This window comes from Dermacentor andersoni, chromosome 3 (genome assembly GCF_023375885.2).
Source record: "Dermacentor andersoni chromosome 3, qqDerAnde1_hic_scaffold, whole genome shotgun sequence".
Classification (NCBI taxonomy): domain Eukaryota; kingdom Metazoa; phylum Arthropoda; class Arachnida; order Ixodida; family Ixodidae; genus Dermacentor; species Dermacentor andersoni.
Window position 1 is genome coordinate 186,410,807 of NC_092816.1, and position 27,681 is coordinate 186,438,487.

Genomic DNA, 27,681 nt, shown 5'->3' on the forward strand with positions numbered 1-27,681 from the left:
GGCAGGCTGGAGGAGCTTCATGAGGTCCGTGCTGGAGAGTGATACAGCATGATCTGCCCGAGCTCAGGTTCACTGAGCTTCTCACATGACGCTCAAAGGAGGAAGGATGCAGTCCCCCAAAAATGCACCGATATTTTGTAACACTACAAGCTAGACAGAACTTAATCGCCGCCTCACCCTAGCGAAACTATAGGGAAGAGGCAGTAGGCCTCAAGAAATATAAAACCAATACCTATGTCCATGGTATCTTATTGAACGGAAACTCACCCACTGAGCACCTATTATCTGCAAGTACTGTGACGTTCTAGACACCATATACCATATGGTAATGGGATGTGTACAAAAAGATGCCCCCGTAGACACCTAAATGCTAACCGAGTAACAGTGGCAGGCCAAGGTAACAGATCCTGACCGAAAGAGACAGCGCGGTCTGATCGAACGCACGCGGGAGATGGCCATAGCTCACTTCTACGTGGAATAAGAAGGCCGCCCACCTAAGACACAAACTGCGCATGCTTAGAGCAAAAGTTTATTCTGTCTCTCTTGCCGCATGAGAAAAAAGTGGGGAGCTAAAATTCGCGAACCGAAGATAACAAATCAACGGTATACTCATATTTAACTCAAAAATAAATTGTGTGACAACCTTATCACATCACGTAACATAGCTGACTTTAAAACATTTAAGAAGTTCCGTAACAAGCTACATTCTTAGCTAAGCAAAGCGAAAACATCTTATAACGAGAATTATTTCAATCGTGTGAAAATTACAGCAAACGGTATGGAAGAAATTCAAATCGCTATACAACGTTTCAACCAAAGGTTGTACGATAAAATGCATCATACGCGAGGGAAAGGAAATACCAGTAGAGTGTCTGGCTGAAGCACTCAGTAAGTATATTTACTCAAATCGACAACCCACCATTGAACATGAATACCTGTCAACAACTGTCAAAGTGTTGGGACAGCATTTTTGTACCCTATGGGTGTGTCTGAAAAAGTCACCATTTTTCTTGTATTGAGGAATAGTATCTCATGCGACATTAATAATTTACAAATCAGACTAGTGAAGTATAGTATTGATATGCTAGCTCTAGTTTTAATGCATATGTACAATCTCTGTCTTTCTTCTGTTGTGTTCGCGTGCAAAATGCAGATTGCCATAGTCTTTGCAATACTTAAAAAAGGAGATACAGCACGAATGTTTAATGAAATACCAATTTCAATATTACCTATCTGTTCGAAAGCATTGAAGGAAATTATGATTATTGCTTGTCCTTTGCCAATGTTTATGGATGAAATATATTATTTCTTGTTGCTAGTTTCTTTTCAAAAACATTTGTCCACTGAAATTGCCCTCCTTGAGCAAAAAGGATTCATGCTTAGCTAGGTGGATGAGCATTCGTAAACCTCAGGAGCATTTATAGATTACAGTAATGCATTTGACAGTATAAAGCATGCTCTACTGTTTCAAAAACTAACTTATTACGGTGTACGGGGCATAGCTCTAGAGTTAATCACATCGTAGTTAAAACAGGAGGCAGCAAGTGCAACTTGAAACTGTATCACAGGTAAGGCCATTCAAATTTGCTGTTCCGCAAGGAAGCACCTTCGGGCCCCTTCTTCTTTACTTCTACATAAATGACTTGGCTAATGTAGATCCTAACACAAAATATGTTATCTATGGTGATGACGCGTCCCTTTGTTATTTAAATAAAATAATGCACATAGCCCCATAGTGCAGCCCACTTTGGTCTAACGAAGGGCTACGACTGCTTTGTTGAAAACGGCCTTAAACAAAGAAAACTAAGGTAGTTTTGTTCGAAGCTAAAATTAAGAAAATTAGACAAGAAACAGACTTACTAATAGGGGGTGTTAAGAATGGCCGTACGGGGTGGCAACGTGCCAGCTTTCAGCCCGCTGCACGTGTTCCAAGCCCACCAGACGGGGCGCCCTTCGGAGAACTGCGAAGGGCCGGCAGCCACGTGGCGCGCTATCAACTCAGGAAATTGGTAATTGGCCGAGCCATCCGGGACAAAGCAGAGTTCTACGAAGCCCTCTGACGTCGGCACTGAAAGCTGGGCGGTACCGAGAACTGTCCGGCCTTTTCATCTGTGTGTGTGTGCAACACGAACATTTCCGTCCACTGGGACTCCGTCCACAGGGACCTCGAAGAGTTACGTCGAACGATGACGTCGAACTATGACGTCAAGCGGAGAGCTTATAAGCAGCGTTTGCCGGCTGCTAGAGTGTGCTCGTGTCGTGCTCGTTGTCGGGAGCTGAGTGCTCTGTCATGCTCGAAATGTCGTAGTGAGCTGTGTGCTCGTAAACTGTTTGCTGTATGTTAGTCTTGCGGGCTCCATATAGGAGTCGCGCTAGACAGCCAATATATGTCTTGTTTTAAATGTAAATCCTGCAATTAAATCCTGCTCGCCTAGCCCTATCGTCCCAAGGTCCTCGCTACGACTACGACCGCTCCAATCCTAATAACTGAATGGCAGCGGTGAGATCGGCCTACGGCTCGTAAATCGGCCTACGACTCGTAGACAGCAACGGCAGCTGACGGACGTTGGCACATGGTGACCGACCGGCATCCTGATCAAGTTGGAGGCGTCTTGAGATTGACCACCTCTTGCAACTGACTGGATACGGCGGGGAAGGACTGGTGATATGGTGCTGCTTCAGTGGGTAAGCGTTTGGGTTTGGCTGTAAGATTTACCAGGCTTCAATTTCACTGTGTTTTTGAATTTGATTCGCTGGGATCTTTTACTTGTATGTTGATTTGCGTGGGTATCGCAACAAGTATTGTGTGACAGCAGAGCCAAAGCTTAAAGTAGCGACCATGGTCCTAATGTGTTTGACGAGAGCTGACCTGTTGTGGTTGTGTGAAGAGATCGAGGTAAACGTAGAGGAGGACTTGAAGGAATCAGAAATTCGTAAGACAATTCTCGAAAGTGAGAATGATTTGAAATTCATAGAGCAAATGGGCAAACGAATTCTAAGTAAGAAACGGGAACAGGAAGCAATTAGGCAAGAACAGGATGAATTTAGGCAAAAACAGGAAAAAGCTAGGCAGAAACTAAAAAGGGTTTCGCAGGAAGAAGGCCTCACAGCAGTAACGAGGCAGTACATTGATGCACTGAAAAAAGAGATTGAAGGTTTTGAGCAGTTAATCGAGCAAAGTCAACAGTGGCTTGCAAAATCTGTAGGCTGGACGCAGCGAAAGTGGCAGGAAGTAAATAGCAGATTTTGTTCAAAAGCCGAGGAAAGTAGTAGTACCTGTGAGAGTAGCAGCACGTTCACAAGTAAACTCGAAGTGCTAGCAGCTAACGAAGCCTTAGTGGCAACAGAGGCCGTTAAAGGCCAGAGTGAGAGCGACGAGGTGCTGTGCCAAGAGATGACTGTAGAGACAGCTAGGCCAGCTGCGAACAAATTGGCACAGTTACCGCGCGTGTGCGTCGCATCTCATGGTAGCGAGGTCGTTAGCGAGGTACAGAATACTGCGGACTTGACAGACGCGAGCACCCATGTCGAGTCAGATCTGCGTGCAGAAGTGAAGTGCGAACTCGACGATGCAGTTGAGAATAGTTCTCGGGGTGGCGAGCTCCGTAGCTCACGAGAGAACAACTGCATTGTTCAGGGATCGGTGCGGCTCTCCGCCAGTCTAGATAGCCTAGATAGGGATGATTCAGTTGTTAATCATTCGGACTGTGCGCGTGAGACAGCGATCGATACCGACGGGCTGTGTGCAGATGCACAGCGTGAGCTGGGCAATGCAGTAGAGGGCAGTTCGCAAGAGTGCGAGTTGCATAACTCGAGTAAAGCCTGCTGCATTGTGCCAGAGTCGGTTGAGCTGTCCGCCAGTCGAGGCAAAGTGAGAGTAGATTTTAGTGTAAATCATTCAGACTGTGCGGGTAAGAGACCGATCCGGGCCGACGAGATGTGTAACGGCCAGCACGAGGCGCGAGATGACGGCATGAAAGAGAGTTCGAGGAGAAAGCGCCGCAGAAAGAAGCGCCGAAAGGATCGGAATGCGGTGGCTAAAGTAGCGAAGCCAAAGACGGCGACAGGCGCGAAAAAGCAGGGCGCGGAGAAGAGACAGGTGCGGTCGTCACGGACGATGTTGTCGCATCCTAATCGTTCGAGCCACCGGTCAAAGGGGGACCGCGAAGCATGTTCTGCGCGGACGCGGACAAAGGGCACGGAGCAGTTAAACTCCTCGTCGTTCCGTAGTTCTTTTCAAAGCTCAGCGTGCAGTTCAAAGAAGCGCAAGGTGGCAAGACGAGACCAGGTGGGGAGTATCGACGCGGTCAATGGAGTTAGTAATGAAAGAGGGGGCGCCAGGACGGAAATTGGCAGGGGACTGTAACATCTTGGGGGAGCTGATAGTGAGTCTGCCCTTTTGTTGTTCCTCGGCAGCCAGAGTAGCTTTCCAACCGCGACCACCTCGAGTACGGCTCAAAAGTATGAGTCAGTTGTAAATGCTTGGAACGGGAGGCCAAGGGAGCTTCCGTGGAAGTAAAGCATGTTCTTTTGTTTTATTTTTGAGCACTCGGATAATTTTCGCGATTTAAGTTTCTTTCAATATGTAAGCTATGAGCTCTGTTTATGTTTTGTTTGAGAAGCTCGAGATTTGAAAGACGCGTTTTAAGTAAACATGTAGTTTCGCGAGGTGTTCATTAATAAGTATGTAGGCTTTCTTTTTTGTGTGTGTAAGTAACCTGAGTGTCAAGGTTATTGTTGAGAGGCCTATCGTAACGCGCGTGTGTTTTAGTTAACCTTCTTTTTTTTTATAAGCGTTTTTTTATTTTCTAAGGTTAACCGCGTAGATTTTAAGTAAGTGCGTGATTTGCACTGAGAAGAGCTCTTAGGTCCATTAGCGCGTGTCCTGTGCGGACGGAAAGAAGCAAATTTGTCTGGGTTGCTCGTGTGTGTTGAGGGCAGCCGTATTCTGACTTCTCTAGTACGCGTGCGTAGAGCTAGTTATTAAAAGACACATTTGTTCGAAGGTTCCTCTGTGATGCGTAAGTTACGCAAATTTGGTTGTTTGTTTAAGGAACGTGTCCTGTGTGCACTAAAGGAACAAATGTGAGTCAGCGTGATGAAAACTTTGTAGGATGCAAGCACGTGTTCGGAATAGGGACCACAAAGCTAGCGCGATTGTGATTGCGTACCTGTGGAGTGGGCCAGACTGTTCAGTGGCAACAGTACGTGAGATAAGTACGCCACTGCGATAGGGTAAGAACAGGCTGTTCGTGAAGTTAGGCTGCTTATGTTATGTTTGGGTATTGGTGTTTGAGAGCCTTCAGTTTAATTCTGCGTAAACCTTTACTCTTGTGCAGCACGACAGTCAGGTTTGGTCGAAGTGAAAGGGGAACGTGAACGCTCGCTTTGGCGGCACGAAATTTTGGGGCAAAATTTGGGATTCCCAGTTGAGTGACTTGCATTGGAATTGTGATTGAAGGCCTGGTGGGTTAGCAGCTGATTCCGGGCGTTTGAACGCTGAGCGGTATTGTGTTGCTGGGTCGGCTCTTCTGTGCCAGTTGTTGTAAGATGGTTGAAGGCATTCCAAGTACGCAGGGGTTGCAGAGAGCAAAGCCATCGTCTTGCTCGCCAGCCATTCTCTTCCTGCCCAGCGGTTGCCAGCACTGGCCAGGCGAGATTTTCCGGGCCATGGAGGAGCTGTTAAGAATGGCCGTACGGGGTGGCAACGTGCCAGCTTTCAGCCCGCTGCACGTGTTCCAAGCCCACCAGACGGGGCGCCCTTCGGAGAACTGCGAAGGGCCGGCAGCCACGTGGCGCGCGATCAACTCAGGAAATTGGTACTTGGCCGAGCCATCCGGGACAAAGCAGAGTTCTACGAAGCCCTCTGACGTCGGCACTGAAAGCTGGGTGGTACCGAGAACTCTCCGGCCTTTTCACCTGTGTGTGTGTGCAACACGAACATTTCCGTCCACTGGGACTCCGTCCACAGGGACCTCGAAGAGTTACGTCGAACGATGACGTCGAACTATGACGTCAAGCGGAGAGCTTATAAGCAGCGTTTGCCGGCTGCTAGAGTGTGCTCGTGTCGTGCTCGTTGTCGGGAGCTGAGTGCTCTGTCATGCTCGAAATGTAGTAGTGAGCTGTGTGCTCGTAAACTGTTTGCTGTATGTTAGTCTTGCGGGCTCCATATGGGAGTCGCCCTAGACTGCCAATGTATCCTGCTTAAACTGTTAATATGTAAATAAATCCTGTTCACCGAGTTCCTCTCTACGACCTTCAACTCCTTCAAATGGTGGCAGCGGCGAGTTAGTCCGACGACTCCTACATCTGGTCGACAGCGGTAGGATCGTCCGAGAAATCTAATAGGGGTCCAAAATTAAAATTGTAGGTAGAAAAATACACTAGGTGTCTTCTTTGATGAGCATATGTTGTGGAAAAGCCATTACGACTTCCTCGCTGGAAAAGTGTGCGAAGTAGTATGCGCAATGTACTGGCTTAAATATCTTCCACTTCAATATAGAAACACTAATTTGCAATGCGTTATTTTTTAGTCATTTGAATTACTGCTTTCTAGTACGGGATACAGCATCAAAATTGATATGGCCATTGTCGCTATCTTGCAGAAAATTAATACGCTTGATAAGTAATAAGCCGTACGATGTTCCTACTCAGCCACTGTTCACAAGTTAATCTATTTAGAATGCAAAATCTCTTACAACATTCTTTGACACTGATGTTTGCAGATGCATGTATGTATGATATAAGCACACGGTAAGCAGTATTCGTAATATAGCTCATCTGCATGAACATCTTGCAACCAATGACACCAGGACACCTCAACGATGGATCATTGCGCACACAACAACGAGTTATGGTCGACAAATGCTTCGACATGCACTTCTGAGTTTGCTCATCAACCTCGCCTTACGAAAAATAGATCTTCTCTCCTGATGAAGCTCGCAAAGCTAGTTTCTGTGAAACTAATTCTTCTGTTTGTTTATTACCATAGTGCTTATGTTATGCTGTGTGTGACCCTTTTCTTTTTCTGAGTTTGTGTTGTACTGAATGTAAGCTATACTAAATGTGCTTTTCTCAGTTTTTGTTTCATAAAAATGCTTTCAGTAATCTATAACGGTTATGTATATGTGTAATATTTCATGGTGTACACATACTGGTTGTTTTTCTAATTATTCAAATTCAATACTTCCTCTTTGCATACATACGTTTTTGTAAATAGACGCCTAATCACCTGTGCACTATCATTTGAGCTCCCACTCCCTTCTGTTGCCTTTGAAGGGTGTTTGGGCTCGACAAAATGCCTGCATGCAACTTTTTACCAGGAAGCCCACCATAGAATTAGTTTTATGGGCAATAAAGTCATTCATTCATTCACATTCATTCACTCATTGATATAAATGAACACGTTATAAATCATGGTACTGTGCTCTTAGTAGCATAATCTTATGCAAGTGCTATTGTTACTCTTGATTTACACGTAATACAAAGTGTATTTTTCTAAGTTCGCGATAGTAATGCTGCTAAATATAAAGTAAACGTCCGTGCACTGCCTTGCCATACGCTATGGTGGCCTTGTCGTTTTGGTGGCTGAAGCCTATGTTTATTAAAAAAAAAACATTACTACTTTCACGTCACCGACAATTGCGGACAACGTTGTGTGTCTGCAGGGCTGGTCTCTTGCCATATTGAGGCCCACTTCATCGGAAAGTGTCACCTCTCAAATGTTCTCGATGTGGCAAGTACCCTCTCAGAGGCTGCCGCCACCCTCAAACAACACAAATCTAGACTCCCTGGCTCACCAATAACGTAGCCGACGAGCAGCAAGACGAGCAAGCACGTCACGAGGATAGCGGCCACGGTGCGCGCGTCGATCTTGAACGCGTTCTCATCGTCCTTGTGGTGGAACTTCTTTCTGCATCCAATTGAGGGCGCACAGTTAGTTGTGCTATTCTCTCAGAGTCATTGCGACATTGCGGAGAGCAGGCGATCATAGGCAACAATCACGCATGTCATGTCACCAGTAAAAGTTACGATTACCGATACTGGGTAAAGCATAACCTGCGGCCGAACTCACAAAGCTTTGAGTTCGTAAATGCTGTTTTTCATTGGCTGATCGGCTTCGCTGATCCCCTACATCACTACGGGCTGCCACAAACGCTTTTAGCCTAAGAACATTCTGTTAATACGGGCCCTGAACGCCAGAGGGATTGTCATAGACACGACCGTGCTGCGATGGTGGTTCAAGTCATCGCTTGTCTTAGGTGTACGATGCATGTTTGGGGGCACGTTTGTAATTTGCGACAAAATAATTGCGCCGACAAATAAGAGGTCGCAAAGGGAGCACATCACTAGAAGATGACTGCCAAAAAGGGCCTTTATTTTGAAACGAAGGTACGATTATGAGGCACAGATGGAATGTAGGAGAGATCGTTCCAAAGCGGCTACTGAACATTTTCGCTGCTGTGGGATATTTAGTCAAATACACATAACTCTTGACATACGGCAGTGATGTGGAAACCTGATCTGTTCGCTTCCAGCGATGATGTTCGATGGAAAGATATGGCAATCCAGCAGTGAGAACCGGTTTCATTTTATACACCTTGACTGCATTACCTCAATGAAGTATCTTTGACCATGGAGCTTTGTAGTTATGCTTCATTCGTTACTGCAGCCGCGGCCCAGCGTAGCACCAGCGACATCGTGGACAGCAGTAAAAAAAAAACATTATGGGCACATACGCTTCCATGGTGCACTGGCGGTAAATTAGTGTCAAATGTTCTAATAAATGCTCAAGCGGCTGCTTGACTAACTATATTCTAACCAGATCTTGTAATTGTGCTCAATAGAATGATCTCTCACTGAAAAGTTTTAAATCAACACCAATGCGCTCCATTACTGAAAACACAGCACAGTTTGTTTCAAAAATGATTCAGTAAAGTGCGCTCGAGCTTTCGGCAGCAATTAAGGCAATAGCTAGCTGTGTATGGCTTGTTGATGCGCGATTCACTAAGTACGTCGATATGCTCAGCCTCTATGGCTGCGGTTGCATTATCCCGACGGGAGTGGGTGAAGTCAGAAGTCGGGCTGACCGCTCCCGACGTGACCCCCTTTACATGAACTGGCTAGTCCGGACAGCCAGACTACAACTTCGACGCACAGCGTTGAGCAGAGACATCAATGTGTTCAAATTAGCTTCCGGTTCCCACTGCCGTCTACAGCAGCTCTATTTCGTGGGTTTTATCTCTTAGACGAGGTTTCACTGCACAATTCTTCTCTTTGCCTTGTCCTTATACTATTCCCGCTGCCCGCGCGTAGATCGCTACGTCATAGTGTAAGGCTCGGCGTAAGGCTCAGCGCTTCCGGGCTAGCCGTCCGCGTCTACATGCAGACTAAAAACGAATCTGGCTGGGTTAACCTAGAGCATGTAGTCGCGCTGCTGCAGCCCGACTCGACGTTCGTTCAGCCAGACCAGCTAGCATTTACATGAACCCGGCAGGCACATTTCATGCTGACAAGCTTACGCGATCCGCTTCTGTGGGGTTCGTGTAAACGATCTGCATGATTAGTTTCTTTGAATTCCCTCGATAAGGGCGCACCTAGTGCGTAGGTCTCTTGATGTGAGGCTCTGGATGCTCATGTGTGAATCATTTTTTTTGCTACTTTACGAAATACTGTATTCGACTTACTCGTTCGTACGTGTGATGTCTGGCTCTGAAGGAGACTGCAAGCGATGCTTGTGTAGTACTCCGCGCACCTGAGTAGTGTGGCTTAACTGAAATTAGTACTTGGTGTGTGGTCGATGGTGTACAGTAGTCGGTATTCGGTGGCGCCTATTTATTATTCATAGTGATTTGATCATACTGTACGCATAGCAATATAGGCATTGTGGTGCCTCTGTAATTATCATGTGTAATTACCATATGGCCTACTAAGCACAAAGTAAATGTTATCTCTGCGTAAGTCAGGTGGAAAACTTTCCCAACCACTTATTTGTGTGTAATCCGTAGTGTATTCCTCTCGGAGATTGTAAACAACAGAAATTAAAATAAAGCATTCTTCGGCGCAGGTTAAGGATTGATGGTTACACGCTCGGGACTCCTACGCTTCCTTACCCCAGAATTTCATTTACGGTCAAGCTCGATTACAGAGCATCGAATCGGTGATCCACAGCGTCTTGTGTTTGCATGCAGCGGAAAAGCGCAAGCGAATGCCACAAGTGAACAAAGTGCCGTAGAATGGTGAAAAACATACGTTCACCTAAGCACAAGCTGTCGTAAGCACAATATATTCATTTCATGATTTACATCTCAAAAATTCGGAATAAAAAAAGTAAATACTGGAGCTGTCTTTCAGCCGACGGTTTATCGACAACGTGTGCCACATAAATATACTAGACGACGAAAAATTAAACGAAAAGATGAGACTGTGAAAAGTGGTCTGAGAAAAATAGTGGTCACATGGACGTAGTGCAGTTATCCCTTATGTAGAAAAGCTATGAACTCGCACATGTAACTACTGAGTTTTTCCCTTTGGTTCTGACAGTCTCATTTTCTGTTTGGTTTTTGTGACCCGGTATATTATTTGGCGCACGTTGAAACCTTCAGTTGGAAGAGAGCGCTAGTGTCATTCTTGTTATTGCTTTGGGTCCCTCTTTTGTGTGATAAGGAATGAACGCCTTCCAACTCGCTCTGATCCAAGACACTGTTCTTTTGTAAATTCTCCAATGTGAAGTGCTAAGAACGATGTATAAGAATGCATACCTTAGTACTTCAAGGGAGTCCTTTCTTGTGGTCAGCTCCTTTGTAGCAGTAGGCTTGGGCATCTAAGTAATTTAAAAAACAAAACTGTCCATCGAGTGCAGTGCTTGTGACGGAACGCTAAATAAAGACCATAAAGCGAACAACGTCATGAGTTTTACAAAAAGAGACCGGTTCGTTTTTATTCCCGGTGTAAGATGCGAGATTCATTTACATTTGAAAAATTACATTGACATCAACGACTTGAGAATCACCTGCGGTGAATAGCTTTCAATTATGAGGGGTCGCTTGTGTCATTGCTCTTTCCTATAAGCGCATGTGACGCAATGGTCGCTACCAACGCTCATGTACGATTATTTTGTAAATCAGTGGAGTGAATTTTAAGTAGTGACGCCCAGCATGGCGACCATATGAACTAGGCCCTATCAAGCTGGCATCGACAAAGCACAAAGGTATGCTTTGCTGAACGCCTCACGCCAGCAACATTATTATGCCCTTCTGAATTACAGGAACCCTGCGATAAATTATGTGTCATCCATTCTCGTTAGAGTATACGAGTACATAACGTATTACTACCTCTCAGCACAGACGGGGCAACTACATTCCCCCCCCCCCCCCCCAAGTCGTACACAATACACAAACACGCTCGCGCGGGAAGGTGCGCCAAACATAAGACAGCTTACCAGTTTTATCGCATCAAGACCCGCATGTTGTAACGTTACATTCGATTTTCGACAAGTTTCTTATCACGGGGTGCACCGAATTGCCGATGCCAACGATACTGGTGGCGTGGAGGCGTCCTATTACTGTCCGAGCCAATGACAAAATGCGCCAACAATGAAAACGAAATAATTTCTAGAAAACTCAGACTGATCTCTGTCGAACGGCATGTTCTAGAGTGTGTAAGTAGCTCTGAAATGGATTAGAAGAAGCCGAAAACGAGAAATGTGCTCCTAGAAAAAGGAGTTTTTTTTTATTTCATGAAAATTTCACGCATATGTAGTAAAACTGCCGTAATGGTGTAGTTTCGCGGCTTTGCTTAAGAGAAAGTTTTAGCTCGGGTGCTCCTATCTAAATACATATAAAAGGACAATTTGTTTTTCTCGGCGACCACTGCGCCAAATTTGACGAAATTTGTTGCATTTAACAGAATAAGTTAAACTCTAGCGATTTCTGGTTTTGAATTTCTCATTTATATTGTCAATGTTTTATTAAAAATTGCCAAAAATCTAAAATTTTCAGAAAGCCCAACTATCAAGTTTACAACTCTCTAACTCAGCAAGGAAAAATGATGTCAGAATTCTGTGAATTGAATCTGATAGTACATCTAAAGCGGACAAAATTGATACCTTACACATGAATCTTAAAAAAATAGTAAAATGGAAATACAGCATTTGCAGAACGCTTGTGCACAACGTAGCAAATTTACGTAAGATATAAATAGACATATAGAGTGTGTTCGCTTTGAATGATCTAATGGATGCCGTTTACAGAATAGCGATATCTGTTTTTGATGCAGAGCTAATAATTTACAAACTTTGTGCATCTATCTCTTTTTTTTTCAAACTTCCGAATTTTCGAAAATTCCTTTCTTAAAATTTAGGCCCTAAATTGAAATGTCGCTTCCAACAGTCACTAGCATTGAGCTTTCTCTCTTAAATGCAACAAATTTCATTAAAATTGGTCCAGGGGTTGTCTGACAAAAGCGTTTTGGTGTTTTACATGTATTTGAATAGGCCGCGTCGGTGTTGGGCCAACTCCGACTCTAAGTAACAGCAATTTCGCCTCACCAGTTCATTTCTTTCTGACATTTTTTTTGCCAGGAACCTTTAACAACTCTCATTTCTCCCAAACAGACAAAATCATTGTACTTATGTTATCGTAAGAACCAACATCATACACAGGATGACTATGCGAAACAAACGCAGAAGAAGAACGTAATAATTATTTTCTACACTTTAACTCCAAACATTGATTTGTCCAAACGTTTACATTCTTAGTCGCCTACGAGGAATGATACAATATTTTCAGGAACAAACTATATGTAAGTTGATTTTCCTTTGTTTCTTTTCTTTGGGGGGGGGGGAGGCCAGTCCTTGGCGTAGCGACAAGGAGACGCCCTTCGATCGAATTACAAATGTCTACCCCAGGCACGAGGGAAGGAGACAATCCGAAAACGCCTTTTGGAAGCCACTTGACGATGCTAATACCGGCCTGAATTCCAGCTCATAAAATCGCAGGAAGATGCGAAGACCTGTTCATTAACCTGTTCATGAAGAACAGTGAATCTCAACTTACCCGTACGGGCTCGTTCTGAGAAGCATCAGCCATTCTTGTTCTTCTTTCCCGTCGTTGGATTGTCTTGCTTTGTTTTGTTTCCAAACGATGGCTCTTACCCACTACGAGGGATTGACCTAGAAGGAGGCAGCCTTACAAGTGCAGGTTTTTTCATGATTGATATTGCATCCCAATTAATCCCGAAAAAAAAACGTTAATAGAATTTGAGATAAAATATTTTTAAATCATTGCGCTTGACAGGTGATGAAGTGCGTTAGAACATGTGGTTTGTTTTTTTGCTCTTATGCCGGAATGAAGAGGGAAAAATGCATGCCGCATTTCTGCGGTGGGCACACGCGGGCCGACGCCAGCCACCGCGCACGCATAAGGCAGATGGCTACAACCGCCTATCCCAACACAACATTGCTCTTCTTGGGCGTATGTTAAACGGGGCGTTGCGTAGACCGCTTCTGTTATCTGAATTTTTACAAATCCAGCATGGCATTTCGATAACGTAAATCCTGCGCACTTCAAATACTCTGTTAGCACTTCATAAAAGTTTCTTAGTATTTGAGTTCGACAGGATGTTTTGTCTTGCTTTGTACATGACCTTCGAGACCATACGCGTTACCAGCCTGATCAATCCTTCATCTGAGTCCATGGCCTATGCTGTTTGCTTCTCTTTGGTGATCTTCAGTGATGTGTTATTTTTTAAGGATGGTTAGAATATAGAACTTTTTTTTTTAAATTGCTGTTGAATATTCACTAACTTGGGCAAGACGTTCGTTTTATTCTTCTGTTCTAGCCGGTAGCGCATACAGTTCCCCCATTGTTATCTTTATATTTCGTGATATTCGGTTTGAGCCTTCTCGGTCTTTGTTTTCGTCAGTCTTAGATAAGGCACTTGGCACATTATACTAAGTCCCCTGAAGACTTCCACCACTTCCTTTATTTGGTGCTCTTTCATCTCTTTGTGTCTTCTAGTTATTCTTTGTAAGTCTCTTTATCTAATGTGTTCTCTGTACCGTTTTTTTAAACCACGTGTGAGTGTTAATGAAAGCAGCATTCCGGGCAAGTTGATAATCCATTACTCAAATGATATTGCGCAACGAAACCAGACACGGACGTACGAGACGACGTCGCACCAAGTGCTTGGTGTGTCGTCTTTTCTTACATCCGTGTAGTTTTTTGTTGCCCAATATCATTTGAGTCTGAGTGCTCCCGTCATTTCGGATGTAGAAGCCAGGGACTCTAATTGCTTTCCTTCTGCGTATTGTGGTCATCTCCATATTGAGTTCTACGAGCTCTCTGTCCGCTTTACCTTTTTTTTTCCTTTTTGATTTGTTACTATGACGTATTCCGATACATGTACGGACAGTGAAAGCCCCTTGCTTCTGTATATATCCTTGAATTTTGTCTGCCTTATTTTGCAGTGTTTCTACCACATCTGATGCAGATCCTTTGTGTGCACCTTTGTTATATCACCCGCATATATTCTATGTCCTAGGTGTGTTGTGCGTTTAAGTGCGGCAGTGACTTCTTCTGAGGCTGGAGAAAAGAACACTGGGGATATTATAGACCTTCCATAGCGATAGCAATTGTGTCAACATGACGTTGTTCTACTGTTTCATTGACTCTTTTGTGCTTATTTCTTGTGATTATATCATCTCTTGGACCCATCTTGCTTCATTCGTTGTTTTCACGACTTGCACTTTCCTGCCGAACATCTCCCATTCCTTTATAGAGAATGTTCACACCGTGAAGTCCTGTTTATTTTTAGCCTTCGAGGCTATTATTTTAGCCTCTATGGTATACTGATCGCTTGCCAGATTTTCACCTTTGTTTACCCTTTCCGGTTCTCGATCTGTTCTGATCTAAGCGAGGTCTGGGTCTGTGTTCCTTCCTGCACAATTTGCTGCAGATGGTTACAGAGGGTCGTTGTCTATCGCAATGCTCACCACGTCATTCAACCGGCCCTAATAATGCGAAAGCATAATACGGCTCATGAGGCAGAAAATCCGGTTGGTTGTCGGTGTAGGCGTGACCACATGATGGCCCAAGGTACCTATAAATCGTCGCATGTTGGTCGGGGTCGTATTCACGACGTTTGGTCCCATCTAAGGAGAAGTTAATTAAGGCCCAGCTAGTTAAGATATACTTAATTAAGGCACTCGTACTCACGACTTCTCGTGGCAGCCGAACCCTCAACCTCTGGTGGGATTCGAACCCCAAAAATTTGGTGTCGATTAAGGTTAAAATAAGGAACAGTTAAGAAATGTAGAGTTAGTTAAGGCACTCAAACCCCCGACCTTGTCTTGTGCGTACTTTGCGAGAAACACCGTTCGTCACGTGACGTCGCGGCGCTTCTATTGCCATGGCCGCTCATGTCAAGTGACTCCACCATTGGTGCCACCGGACGTCGCCGGGCATCTGCTGAGCAGATCGCAATCGTGTCGCATTCGTGAAAGTCGGGATAACGAAGTGCCCTTTCAATTTTTTTCTTCAGGTGTCGCTTGTTGTATGATGGCTGTTGAAGTCGCCCAGCCATATTAATTGCACTTAGTTTTTTACAGCGAAGGGGTTAGCCTCTAGTTCGTCGGTAATTTTGTGTCCGCGTCTGGTAGCAAAAATCTGGGCCGATCGCGGTGGCATTTCAGGGACAGGAGAAGTCGTTCGTAACCCGTAAGGCAGAGGCTTCAAATACTCAGCAAACTGAAGCGACCAGTACATACATTTTTTTGGAGTAACGCACACAACCTACAGAACAGCATATATTTCAATAAACAACAAGCGCAACACAAGCACGCAAACCACATGATTGATGCTATAGCACTTGGGATAGCAATGCGAAGCACGTAGTGCTCCCCGCATACGTTTCGCGGCAAATATTATAGTTGAACGAGCTGCCGTGGTGACGACAGCTTTCGACGTGAGGAGTGACATCACTAGCCTTTCGTATATGCAAGAACCAGCCTACCAAATGATTTCAGTGTTTTTGCAACACCGCTACGTATGGCGGCGTGCTTTCTAAATTACCATTACTCCCTTTACTACCATAGCTCTAAAGCCTTAAAACATTGCATACCCCGTTCAGCCGTTAGAGTGAAGGTCTTGAACAGCTTTTGTGGACATCCGCTTTCCGAAGGGGAGGATTGCGAGTGAATTTTTTATGCACCTTTAGCACTCTCCAGAGACCTTTCGCGTTGCAGGAGGCCTATACGTGTTCATTAAGTATATTTCATTTCATTTGAGTTTATTTTCTTAATGACCCCGTAAGGGGTATTACATAAGGGGTGGGGATACAACATTTACAAACGAGTGTTATAATGCAGTGAATTCTGCAAATAAAAAGTTGTTACATCTTGTACAAATTGTGAAGAGCAGGTGACGGCCGCGACTTGATGAGGAAAGGCATTCCAGTCTTTTTATTTTCATTAGAAAAATAAGGCTGAACATATGTTTGTGCGCGGATGTAGTTGTGCTACCTGCTGCGGATGGCCAATGCATCGTGAGCGGCTCGGTGGGGGGAAAATGAATGGTGGGCGATCAGGCGTCGAATAGTAGAGCCTATGCAAGAGCGAGATGTTGGTTTGCGGCGACGAAAGGATAGAAGTGATACGGAAGGTTTTTTTTTTTTTTTTTTTTTACAGCCAAGCTGTATACCTCTACCGTCCAAGCAAATTTTCGTGTCATTGTGGTAAGCAAAAAGCGCACCATATATGGGATGATCCCAGAGATAGTGCAATGCCGGGTCACCCGCGGCGGAGGTAAAGCAGGCGTTAAGCACTCCCCATACGTGGGCCGATCCCAAAGGTAATGCTATGCCGGGTCGACCCGCGGCGGAGGTGGAGCAGGCGTTAAGCCTTCCCCATACTTGGGCCGATCCCAAAGGTAATGCTATGCCGGACCACCCGCGGCTGAGGTGGAGCAGGCGTTAAGCCTTCCCCATACTTGGGCCGATCCCGAAGATGGTGCAATGGCGGACTGACCCGTGGCGTTGCTGAAGCAGGCGTTCAGCCCTCCCCAAACGTGTGCCAATAGCCAGTGTAATGCAATGCCGGGCCGACCCGCGGCGGACGTGAAGCAGGTGTTAAGCACTCCCAATACTTGGGCCGATACCGAAGATAATGCAATGCCGGCCCACCCGCGGCGGAGGTGAAGCATTGGTTAAGCACTCCCCATATGTGGGCCAATCCCGAAGATAGTGCAATGCCGGGCCGACCCGCGGCGGAGGTAAAGCAGGCGTTAAGCACTCCCCATACGTGCGCCGATCCCGAAGATAATGCAATGTCGGGCCACCCGCGGTGGAAGTGAAGCAAGCGTTAATCACTTCCTATACGTGGCCCAGTCCCGAAGATAGTGCAATGCCGGGCCGACCCGCGGCGGAGGTAAAGCAGGCGTTAAGCACTCCCCATACGTGCGCCGATACCGAAGATAATGCAATGTCGGGCCACCCGCGGTGGAAGTGAAGCAAGCGTTAATCACTTCCTATACGTGGGCCAATCCCGAAGATAGTGCAATGCCGGGCCGACCCGCGGCGGAGATGCATTTCGCCATTAAGGGGCTCACATACACAGCTTCGCTGGTCATCCTTCTTCACAGAGTGGAAGGGCACTGAGATTTTTCATCTATGATATGCTGATGGATGATATGTATGATATGCTGCCCAAATAGCAATTGCGTATTCGAGTTTCGTTCTTACCAATGATCTACAGGCTAACAGTTTTACATGTAATGGAGCGAAGGAAATGTGACGTCTTTGAGATCCCAATGTTTTGTTAGCCAATCAACAACATCAGTTACATGCGCTTTTCAGATGAGGTCATTGGCCAGGATGACACCTAAGTATTTGTAGGATTCTCCTAATTCCACGGTGATGTCCCCACATCGATAAGGAAAGTGAAGTGGGTGATGATGACGGGTAAATGAGACAAGTTTGCTTTTATTACAGTTTGGTGTCTTCAGCCAAAGGTCACACCGTTCTTGCACCCGGTCAAGGTCAAATGGAAGACTTTGGTCAGTGATGGTATTGACTGCGCGATAAATAACGCAGTCATCGGCAAGCGTACGGATATGGCAGGACGCATGCAAGGGTAAGTTGTTAATGTCAATTAAGAAAAGAAGGGGGCCGAGGACGGACCCCTGTGGTACGCCTCATTTGACGTGTACAAATTCGTTACGTTCAGTAGAATCTGCATCTGCTGTGTAACGATTCTGTTTGTTTATATTATCTATGAATAACTGCGGAACACTGTTTGTGGCAGTTATTGTTAGTGTGAGTTGTTACTGTCATTGAGGCAATTTCCATTTCCTGCTGCCTTTCCTTGCTGATTTTTTTTCTGAGCTTCTGGCTTGGGCTGGTATATGGGGTGCATCCATGTTGATTTCCTGTTCCATGTGTCTCCTGTAGGGCTATAATTTCCGGTTTGTCTGGTGTATTTTGTATATAATGCCATAAGTATTGTTTCTCTTCCTTATTAAAATATCCATATGCCCCATAACTGCGACATCCAGTAATCCGATGTGAAACATACAGGATCTCATATAAACCCCGTTCTTCCCATATGCCATGTGATGTTCTTCGATATAGGAGTTAGGGGGAATACGGGGATTTTTCAGTAGGGTTGATACTCTTGCAATTCCACTGCCATATTATTATTTGACTTCTGTAGCTTTCTGGGATTCACATATTTTCTCGGCCTCTTCTCTTGTCAGTTTTTCCTCCGTTCCTATGGTGTACTATATTCGCTAGCACTGGCTGTCTGTATCTTTGTATGCGGTTTTGTTGCTCGATCGCTCTGACGATGCGCAGTTGGCCCGTTTTGGGGATCTTCCCCATGCGCGCTTCCATTTGCGTGTTCATGCCCTCGACTCGTGCATTCATTTGCGATGCTAGGGTTGTATTCTGTATGAGTCCACCTAGTGGACATGTCCGTTTTTTCTGCGGTTGAAGTTCTGATTGGCTGGGCTGGATTCCACGTCCGCAGCAACCAGGCGCCACAGCAAATCAGCAGTTCAGCAGCAGACGAAATGGGCATCTGCACAAGGTGCTCTTCCAGACTACCTCCCCTAATCTTACTATTCCTTCTCTCAGACCAGTCATAGCTGGGTCTCTTGATTCCACATGTGCATCTATTCTAGCTGCCCCAGTATGCCTTTGGCAATCGCAAACAGTTGTATATTTTTGCGTGTTATGTAGTGTCTGTTCGTTTAATCTCTCGAGAAAAGGTCTGGTCGACTGACCAGCATGTGCGTCGGTTGCGTCTCCATCTCCTCCTCCACTCTCGGCTCTCTCGTCTGCAGGTATCCATCCACTTTTGGCTGTCTGTTAGCCTGTTGTAGTTAACAACTAATATATGTCGTCGTTATTGCTTCTCTTGCTGACCGACTGAGCGCTTGTGGTTACTTGAGCTCTTTGGCTATGCAGTTTGTCTGGGACGTGATGGTTTTCTCATGCTGTCGCTTCGCGCGGTCTTTTGTAGTCTTGTTTGGCTTTGCTGTGACGAGGTTTGCTGCTGGCCTTGACTTGTTTTCATTCCCTAGTGAAATGGCGCAGCCCACTCTTGGGAATCGACCGTGAATCGGATGATGGTAAAATGGTTATCAACTTTTTTGGAGGAAAGCAAAGTGAAATGTAATAAGCATCGTGTAAATGGAAATTAAAGTGTCAACTGTTGTAGATAAACAATCAAATATATCCGTATTACAGAAAATTAGGTGAGGATAATGAGCCTTCTGAAAAGTTTTAGAAGACAATTATTTTTGTCTCTTGCAGAAAAGTGCAGAGAGCTTCTCAAACGTTCCTGTGTGTCTAAGCCTGTACGATAGCCCCAAAGGAAAGAATTACTGGAAGAGACCAACTCACGCCAACGAGCGGGAAGGCTGCTCCTAAAGATTTTTCCCTTTCAATAATAAACCGGTGGCATGTCACAAAGAAGTGGTGCAGAGATTCACTCACATTGCATAAAGGACACGAACGAGATATAGCCAGGACAAACCTGTGGAGGTGAAAATTCAGTGAGGGGACTTGGAAGCGGAGTCTCGTAATCGTTACTTCAGTTTTCCTAGTGGAGAACCGTTTGTACCTCCACGAATAATTCAGATACGGGGAATCTCATGCTGGGAAAAATGATTGCGCGAAGTTATTTGCAGCAGCGTATTTTCTAAATCGTGCCGCAGTGATCAAAGAAAACGTAGGTAAAATGGGCATTAAAGGACCGTCGTTGGATCCTACTGCGAGTGCATCTGCATATTCGTTTACACGGCCTCTCACCAGGCCCAATAGCAAATTTTGGTTATATGCTGAAAGTTGTTACATGTCCCTCTAGGGAGTGTTCTTCCGCAAAAAATTTCAAATAGTCTCATTAATACCTGAGATATAAATATTTCTGTGCCGCGGACACATGCTTTCAGGAGGCAAGCTCCGCTGCATAGCGAGACAAACTCTCCACTCGGCCCGTTTACCTCCACAAGCGGAATTCCTTCCCTGCGTTCTCCCATACCGGGCCTCGAGGATCACGTGACGCATACGCCACAGGCCCCGCCTTCGTTTTATTTCTCCTCGTTTTCTTTTTCTGTGGCGCTCGGCATTTTTGCTTACGGGGTTATGCACAAGCAGTTGTGATTGTCTGGTTTCACGCAGCGCACGATATTGGGGTTGCACGAAGACATATGAGGAGCCGTATAATTCAGTGCTACACGAATACTGAGGCAGAACAAGCGGATCGCAGAGCACGATCATGCGCTGGAATGCGGTAGAAAATGGCGTAGTTTTGATGCCAGCGCACGTGACTGCACGACCGTGGGAACAAGCAGACGAAGTACATCTCTCTTGCTCCGGCGTGAAGTAAATAAAAAGAAAGACGCAGACATTCCGCTAGTGTGTTCTAGTATTCATTTAAACTTCAATGCGGCAATTCAAGCAACAGATTTCAGAAGTAACAGCTGTTGCATTGAATAATTCTCGAATTCATGTGTCAACAACGGTAACGTCCAACTGCAGACCCGGGTACGTAGGCGCAGGGGCACCAGTACGTCACTGTCCGGCTTGGAGCGCGGTCGCCGCGAGGGAAAGGGAACATACGTTCAAACTCAAATTTCAGACCTTACCGCCGTGCGTTGCGATGTAATTCTTTGCAAAGACGTTAGTTAGCGCGTATTTATATGCTCTGCGCTTGTCAGCTCCAAATGGCCAGACCTGGTGAGGGACCCTTTAAAGTTAGAGCTTTGTGGCCGGGCAGGCATACAGAACGAACGGGATGTAAGCGCCTTGCGAGGAGAGAATAGACAATTTATAATAAATCTCACAATTTCGACGTGGCTAGTGAAGAACAGATAGACAGATAATCGGATAACCTTGGTAATTGTAGTTCGCGTAAAGCTAAGGTAATTGCCAATAATACCGCCTGATAGATAGGCGTTAAGTGAAGAAGCCGTATGGAAAAAATTAGAGCACGCTTAAGTTTCGCCTTCAAGAGTGAAACACGATATCGTTATCGCACCCCGTTCACATCGCCCACTCATTCGCTCGGCACGCTCTTGAGTCACACAAAGACGAAACTTGGGCCTCAGCAAGCGGAACGAACCAAATAACTCGGTGTCTCGGAGGGAGAAACGATCTAGGCGAGCCAAACGTCGTGATCGGCATGGACAGCCAGGCCACGACGCGCCATCAAGGCGGACGCGATCATAGGGCTGACGCCTCGATGGGATCGTCCTCTATCTCGCTTGGGAGCACCACGTAGACGCATCACTCCTCGCCAGCAGCACGGCACACATCGCAGGGGACTCTTTCCGACCAGACGCGCTACAGCGCAGCGATCACGTCAGAGGCATCCCGCATCTGACGTTGCACCTAGGAATCGCGCTGTGAGCGGAAAGAGGAGCCGCGTCATCTACGAGTGACGCACGCTTGAAGTTGGAAGGGGAGAGAGCGAGAAAACTTATTAAACGCAAGGGTATTGGGTCATCCTTGCACCGGTCCCTGCACGGCCCCAATGCGCTCAAACGAGACCAAGGGGAGCCGCGGGCGAGTGGCGCGCCACCTGGCGGGGCAGCGTCGTACATTGCGAGGAGGAGGTCTTCTGTGTTTGCCGCAAGATGGCTCTGCGTGTGCGCTAAGCGCAGAAGAAATGTAGTAGAAACGTACTTCCCTACTCGTTTCATTGCGACTTCTGCAGTCTACATGCTCATAATTACCGATCTACACCGCAGTATAACTTTCTACGGCACGTTTCTAAGGCAACACCGCATTCACTAGAGGCGCTTTTGTCGCGATTTGAACCATCGAATGGTATTCTTGTGCAGTCGTCTGTGAGACAAAGCTGCCCTTTCTCCCCCCTGCTTTTCGCTCTCTACCTCGAGCCCTTTTGTTTGCGGCTGCTGAAGAGCCCAAACATCCGGGGTTACGCTTTTCATAAAACTGAAGTTCGAGCTTTAGCATATGCTGATGATGTAGCAGTTTTTTGTACGGACCATGACAGTGTTAAAGCAGTTGTACAAGAGGCTGTAAAATTTTGTACCGCAAGTGGAAGTGCTATTAACTGGAACAAGTGTCTTGGTTTTTGGCATGGGAATTGGCAATACAAGCCTGAGACTTTTTGTAACATGCAATGGGCGGTAACTCCAGGCACCTACCTAGGTGCCCCCTCGAACATTATCGAGATAGCAAAGAATATTGGAACAATGAAGTAGTGCGAATGAAAACCCAGATCGGCAAATGGGGAGGGCATAAATTTTCAATGTTTGCAAGAGCCACCGTGTGTAATTTGTTTTAAGTCGCGAAGATCTTTTATGTGATGCAAGCGTTATGTCTCACGAGGATGTCTGTGCAAAAGCTGCATAGAGTATTTGCGATGTTTATTTGGGCCTCAACATGGGAACGTACAAGTCCTAGTAATCTGTTCCATAGAGTGTTGAATGGGGGGCTGGGGTTGTCACATTTGTTCCTCAAACAGATTGTACGCAGGTTTCCTTTTTTTGCGTGATCAAAAGGATGCTTTTCTGCGAACAATGATTCAAGCTAGATTGCGCGATTCATTGCCTGATTATGTAGTGCCCTCCATGTATACGGGGCCAATGCCTTTAAGTGCTTTTTCGCGTGAAGTGGTCGCGTCTTTCCGATTACTAAAAGCAAGATTTTCTAGTGAATATCTGGCCGCTGTTACTAGTAACAAGTTGTACAAAGATCTTGTTGATGTATTCTTGCCTGTACCATTGTATCGCACAGTATTTGTTTTAGGTTCAGAACGAGATGTTCTTAAGAGAGTTAAACGAATGCCGGTAAGAGCTTCTGTTAAATCTTTCTTTTTCCAACTACATGCAGGCACTCTCCCAGTGAAACCGTGGCTGCAAAGCAAAGGCATTTTTGTACCTTGGTCTGTGAATCGCTTTATATGCAAAAAACCGGAGACGATTGAGCATATCTTTTGGACTGTCATGACGCAGTGTTTTTGTGGGATATTCTAAAACGTAGCCTTAAAAAGGAATTGCCGTTAAGTGCTTTCGGGATACGCTTCCTGCCATGCGCGGAAACAGAGGGAGTGCCTGTCGATCTGTTAATGCTTCTGTGCATGCACAGTGTGTGGCGAACGCGTATGAATATTAGACATGAGCGCATTGTTCAGGCCCCAGCACATGAATACTTCATTGAAAGTGTATTACATATACGCGAATTTTTCTGTGCACAGAGTGATCCTCCTGATTGGCTAAGTGCTTTGGACAAAGTGACTAGCCTACACCGTTCTTATCACACCACACTGATCCGGCATTGACTAGTTATTTTTATGACCATGTAATACTCACACTGTATTTTCTTTTGCAAGCCGGTAATAAAGAAAAGAACTGATGGCGGAGTGGTAGCGTCTCCGTCTCACACTCCGGAGACCCTGGTTCGATTCCCACCCAGCCCATCTTGCAAGTTATTTTTATTTATGAATTGCCTTTCGCCGCCATTTTTCGCTCACGGCCAATGCCGCCGACGCCGAACAGACCGGCTTTTCTGCGACACGAGCTCCTTAACGCTGTCGCGTTAATGGACTCTTTTCGATAGGATGACGCAATGACCACACCTACCTTCTCTTGACAGATGACAGCATCAGTCGCTATCATGGTCTTTGTATCCAGGTGTGAAAGGTGGTCTTCAAAAATACTATTCAGATATCGACATGTTGCCTCGTGTACTAAGCAGTAACCCCCAGAAATTCTGGCAATTTCTAAACCCCAAGACACTGCATGCTATCACTGTCGCCGACCATAACGAAGAAGAGTGTGCCGATGCATTTAACCGCGCGTTTTCATCAGTATTTACTGCTGAACCTGATGCTGTTACCTATACCACCTTCATCTGTGCAATCTGTTATGTCAGCCATAGAATGCACTGAACGTGGCATAACAGCAATAATTGAAAAGCTAAAGCTCTCATCGTCATCAGGGGCGGATGGCATCAACTCTAAACCGTTAAAAATACTAAACTCATCTGCGTAGCGTAGTTTAGATTAATCTTCTCACAGCTTTATCCCCCTGTAGCATCCCCGTCGCCTCGTAGAGAGGGCAGGTCGTTCCAATCAACAAATCAGATAATAAAAGCTCACCTCTTAACAACAGAATGATTTCCCTAACCAGCGTACCCTGCAAGATAATGGAGCACGCCATTTTCACCCAAATTATGCACTTCCTTGACACTAGCAACTTCTTTCACCCTTCCCATCATGGCTTCCGTAAGGGTCTCTCTTGCGAAACGCAGCCTGCTATGTTCGTTCATGATTTACACGTTATTCTGGATGCTAACACCCAAATCGATGTATTTTTCTGGATTATGCTAAAGCATTTAATAAGTTACCTCACCAACGCCTAATAATCAAGCTCTCCCAGCTGAACCTGCACCCTGACATCTTAAATTGGGTCATTTAATTTCTCACTAACCGATCACAGTCAGTGCATGTCAATAATCAAACTACCGCACCCCTCCCTGTAACATCTGTCGTCCCACAAGTTAGCGTTCTAGGCCCCCTACTTTTTCTTACTTATATTAACGACCTTCCTCTTAATGTTTCCTATCAAATCCGTATGTTCACTGACGATTATGTCATCTACCTCAAAATTATTAACGACTCTGACCACAGTATTTTACAAAATGACCTTAACAAAGTGCAAGACAGGTGCAACGCCTGGTTAATGACTCTTAAACCCATTAAATGTAATGTGTTTCACTCGTCACCATCAGGCCCTTATACTCACCTTATAATATTGCTAATACTACCTTATAAAAAGTAGAGACATTTAAATACCTCGGCGTCACCCTTTCATACGACTTAGACTGGTCGGCTCATATAACGCGCATTACTGCCTCCACTAACCAAACATTGGGATTCCTAAGACGTCATCTACGTGATGCACCGCAACACGTCAAACTACTAGCATTCAAGACGCTCGTACGTCCGAAACTTGAATGCGCATCCGCCATCTGGTCACCACAAAAAACTTACCTTATCAATGCACTTGAAAGAATTCAGAATCTTGTGGCAAGATTCATTCATTCTTCGTATTCTTACAACACTAGCGTATCACTACTAAAATCACACTCCGCCTTAAACACATTATCATCCCGGCGTCACAATGATTCGTTAATCCTATTTCATAAGTTTTATTACAGCTCGCTCCATCATGCACCGTATGTGTTGGCCCCACTCCCTCGCCATTCCCTGCGTACAGGGAATGGCAAGGGAGTGGGGCCATTCCCTGTACAAGTAACGCGTCCACGCAGCCATGCTACAACCTTCTCTGCATCCTTCTTTTGCCGATCATCAACCGACTGGTACGGCCTGCCCCGTCACATAGCCGAAATCACCTGTTCATGGACGTTTGCTGATAAGCTTAATACAAATATTCTTCGTTGAAGTTGAGTTGAGTTGAGTTGAGTGGTTGTAGGCTACTGGTGGGATTAGCCTTGCAGTAGCTGCCGGCAATTGCTCCACCGTAGCGACACTTCAAATACATAAATCATATAAATCACACACAGACCTCACAACTACACAGTCACTACTAAGGTCACCATGTGGAGGCCAAATCCGTGTCCTGCAGGTAATTTAAAAGAAGGCGAGAAACCTCCTTCCTATCTAACTGGTTCCCGCGCGGGAAAACAATGTCCTGAAGAGAACTGTGGGGAATTCCTGTCTTCTTGAGGGACCCGAATAACACGCTCCTTTCCGCGTCATACAGAGTACAGCACATAAGGTAATGTTCTATGTCACCGCACACACCACACGTTGAGCATAATGGAGACAACGCCAGGCCAGTCTTACACATCCACGCAGGGGTACGAGCAGAGCCCGTGCGAATGCGGAGCAGTAAAGTGGCTTGGTTTCTTTTGAGACCCTTAGTCGCAGATGGCTTGTGAGGTAAACTCCACAAAGAGCTGAAGTGGCACGACACCGCTTCTCTGAAGAGTCTCTTGTCCTCTTGAGGCACTTTTCTCAAAGGATTCCCAGACAGCGCTCTATGGGCGAGGCTGTCCGCCATCTCGTTGCCTATGATACATATGTGCGAGGGCACCCATTGGAATCGTACGGAGAAGCCTTTGATATGGAGATTGTGCACCGAGCGTAGGGAGCTTAGACATAAAGCATCAGTAGGGAACCCATTCTCTAACATTTGAAGGGCGGATTTCGAATCTGTAAGAATGACAACGGGTCGAGGCGTACAAAACCGTAGCTTCTTTAGAGCTGCCTCAATGGCAACGCTTTCGGCCGTAGTGGAGGACACCACTGCAGTGAAGCGAACCGACCAATCATACTTCAAAGAGGGAATGTGAAAAGTAGCTGCACTAGATCCTCTGACCTTGTCCACAGACCCATCAGTAAAAATTTGAAGATGACGTGCATATTCAGTTTCAAGATGTTCCAGTACGACCGAACGCGTTGCGCCAAAGGAGAACTCCGCTTAGCACGAACGTGAGGAACTGCCAACGAACAATCGAGGCTCGCGAAAGACCAAGGTGGTTTCAACCTCTTAGTTCGACCTCTAGCGTCAAGACCCAGGTAACCAAGAGTATTAAGGGCCAAGTGCGCTCGGGACTCGGATCTCTTTCGAAGGCGCTGTAGAAGGGCTCGGCCGGCTGCCGTCTGTTTGAGGCGGCCAATTTGCATGAATAACCTTTGTGAAGCGACTAAGGTAAGAGGTCTCGATAGAGATTCATAAAATACTGCATTGTTAGGAGCAGTCTGCGGAACGCCAAGAGCCCTTCTTAGGCCTTTTCTGTGCAGAACGTCAAGTCGTTCCAGCTGTGATATCGATGGGGAAATTAAAGGGAGCTGGTACATTATTCGACTCGTCACTAGTGCATCGTGCAGCCTGATCATTGAAGAAGGGTGATTTCCCCATTGCTCACTTGCAACTCTACGGATCACATTGAGACGCGGAGATAGTGATGTTACAATAGAGTCCACAGCTCGTCGCCACTGTAGACGGTAGTCAATAATGACGCCCAAAAAGCGCTTGTGCTTCAATTGACGAAGGCAAGACTGATCAAGGTCTATCTTCAGCCGCGCATACCGTCTTCCTCTACCTGGAAACATGATGAAGCCAGATTTTTCCACCGAGAGAGTCAACCCTACACCTTGAAGGTAATTTTGAACTGAAAGTAATGCCT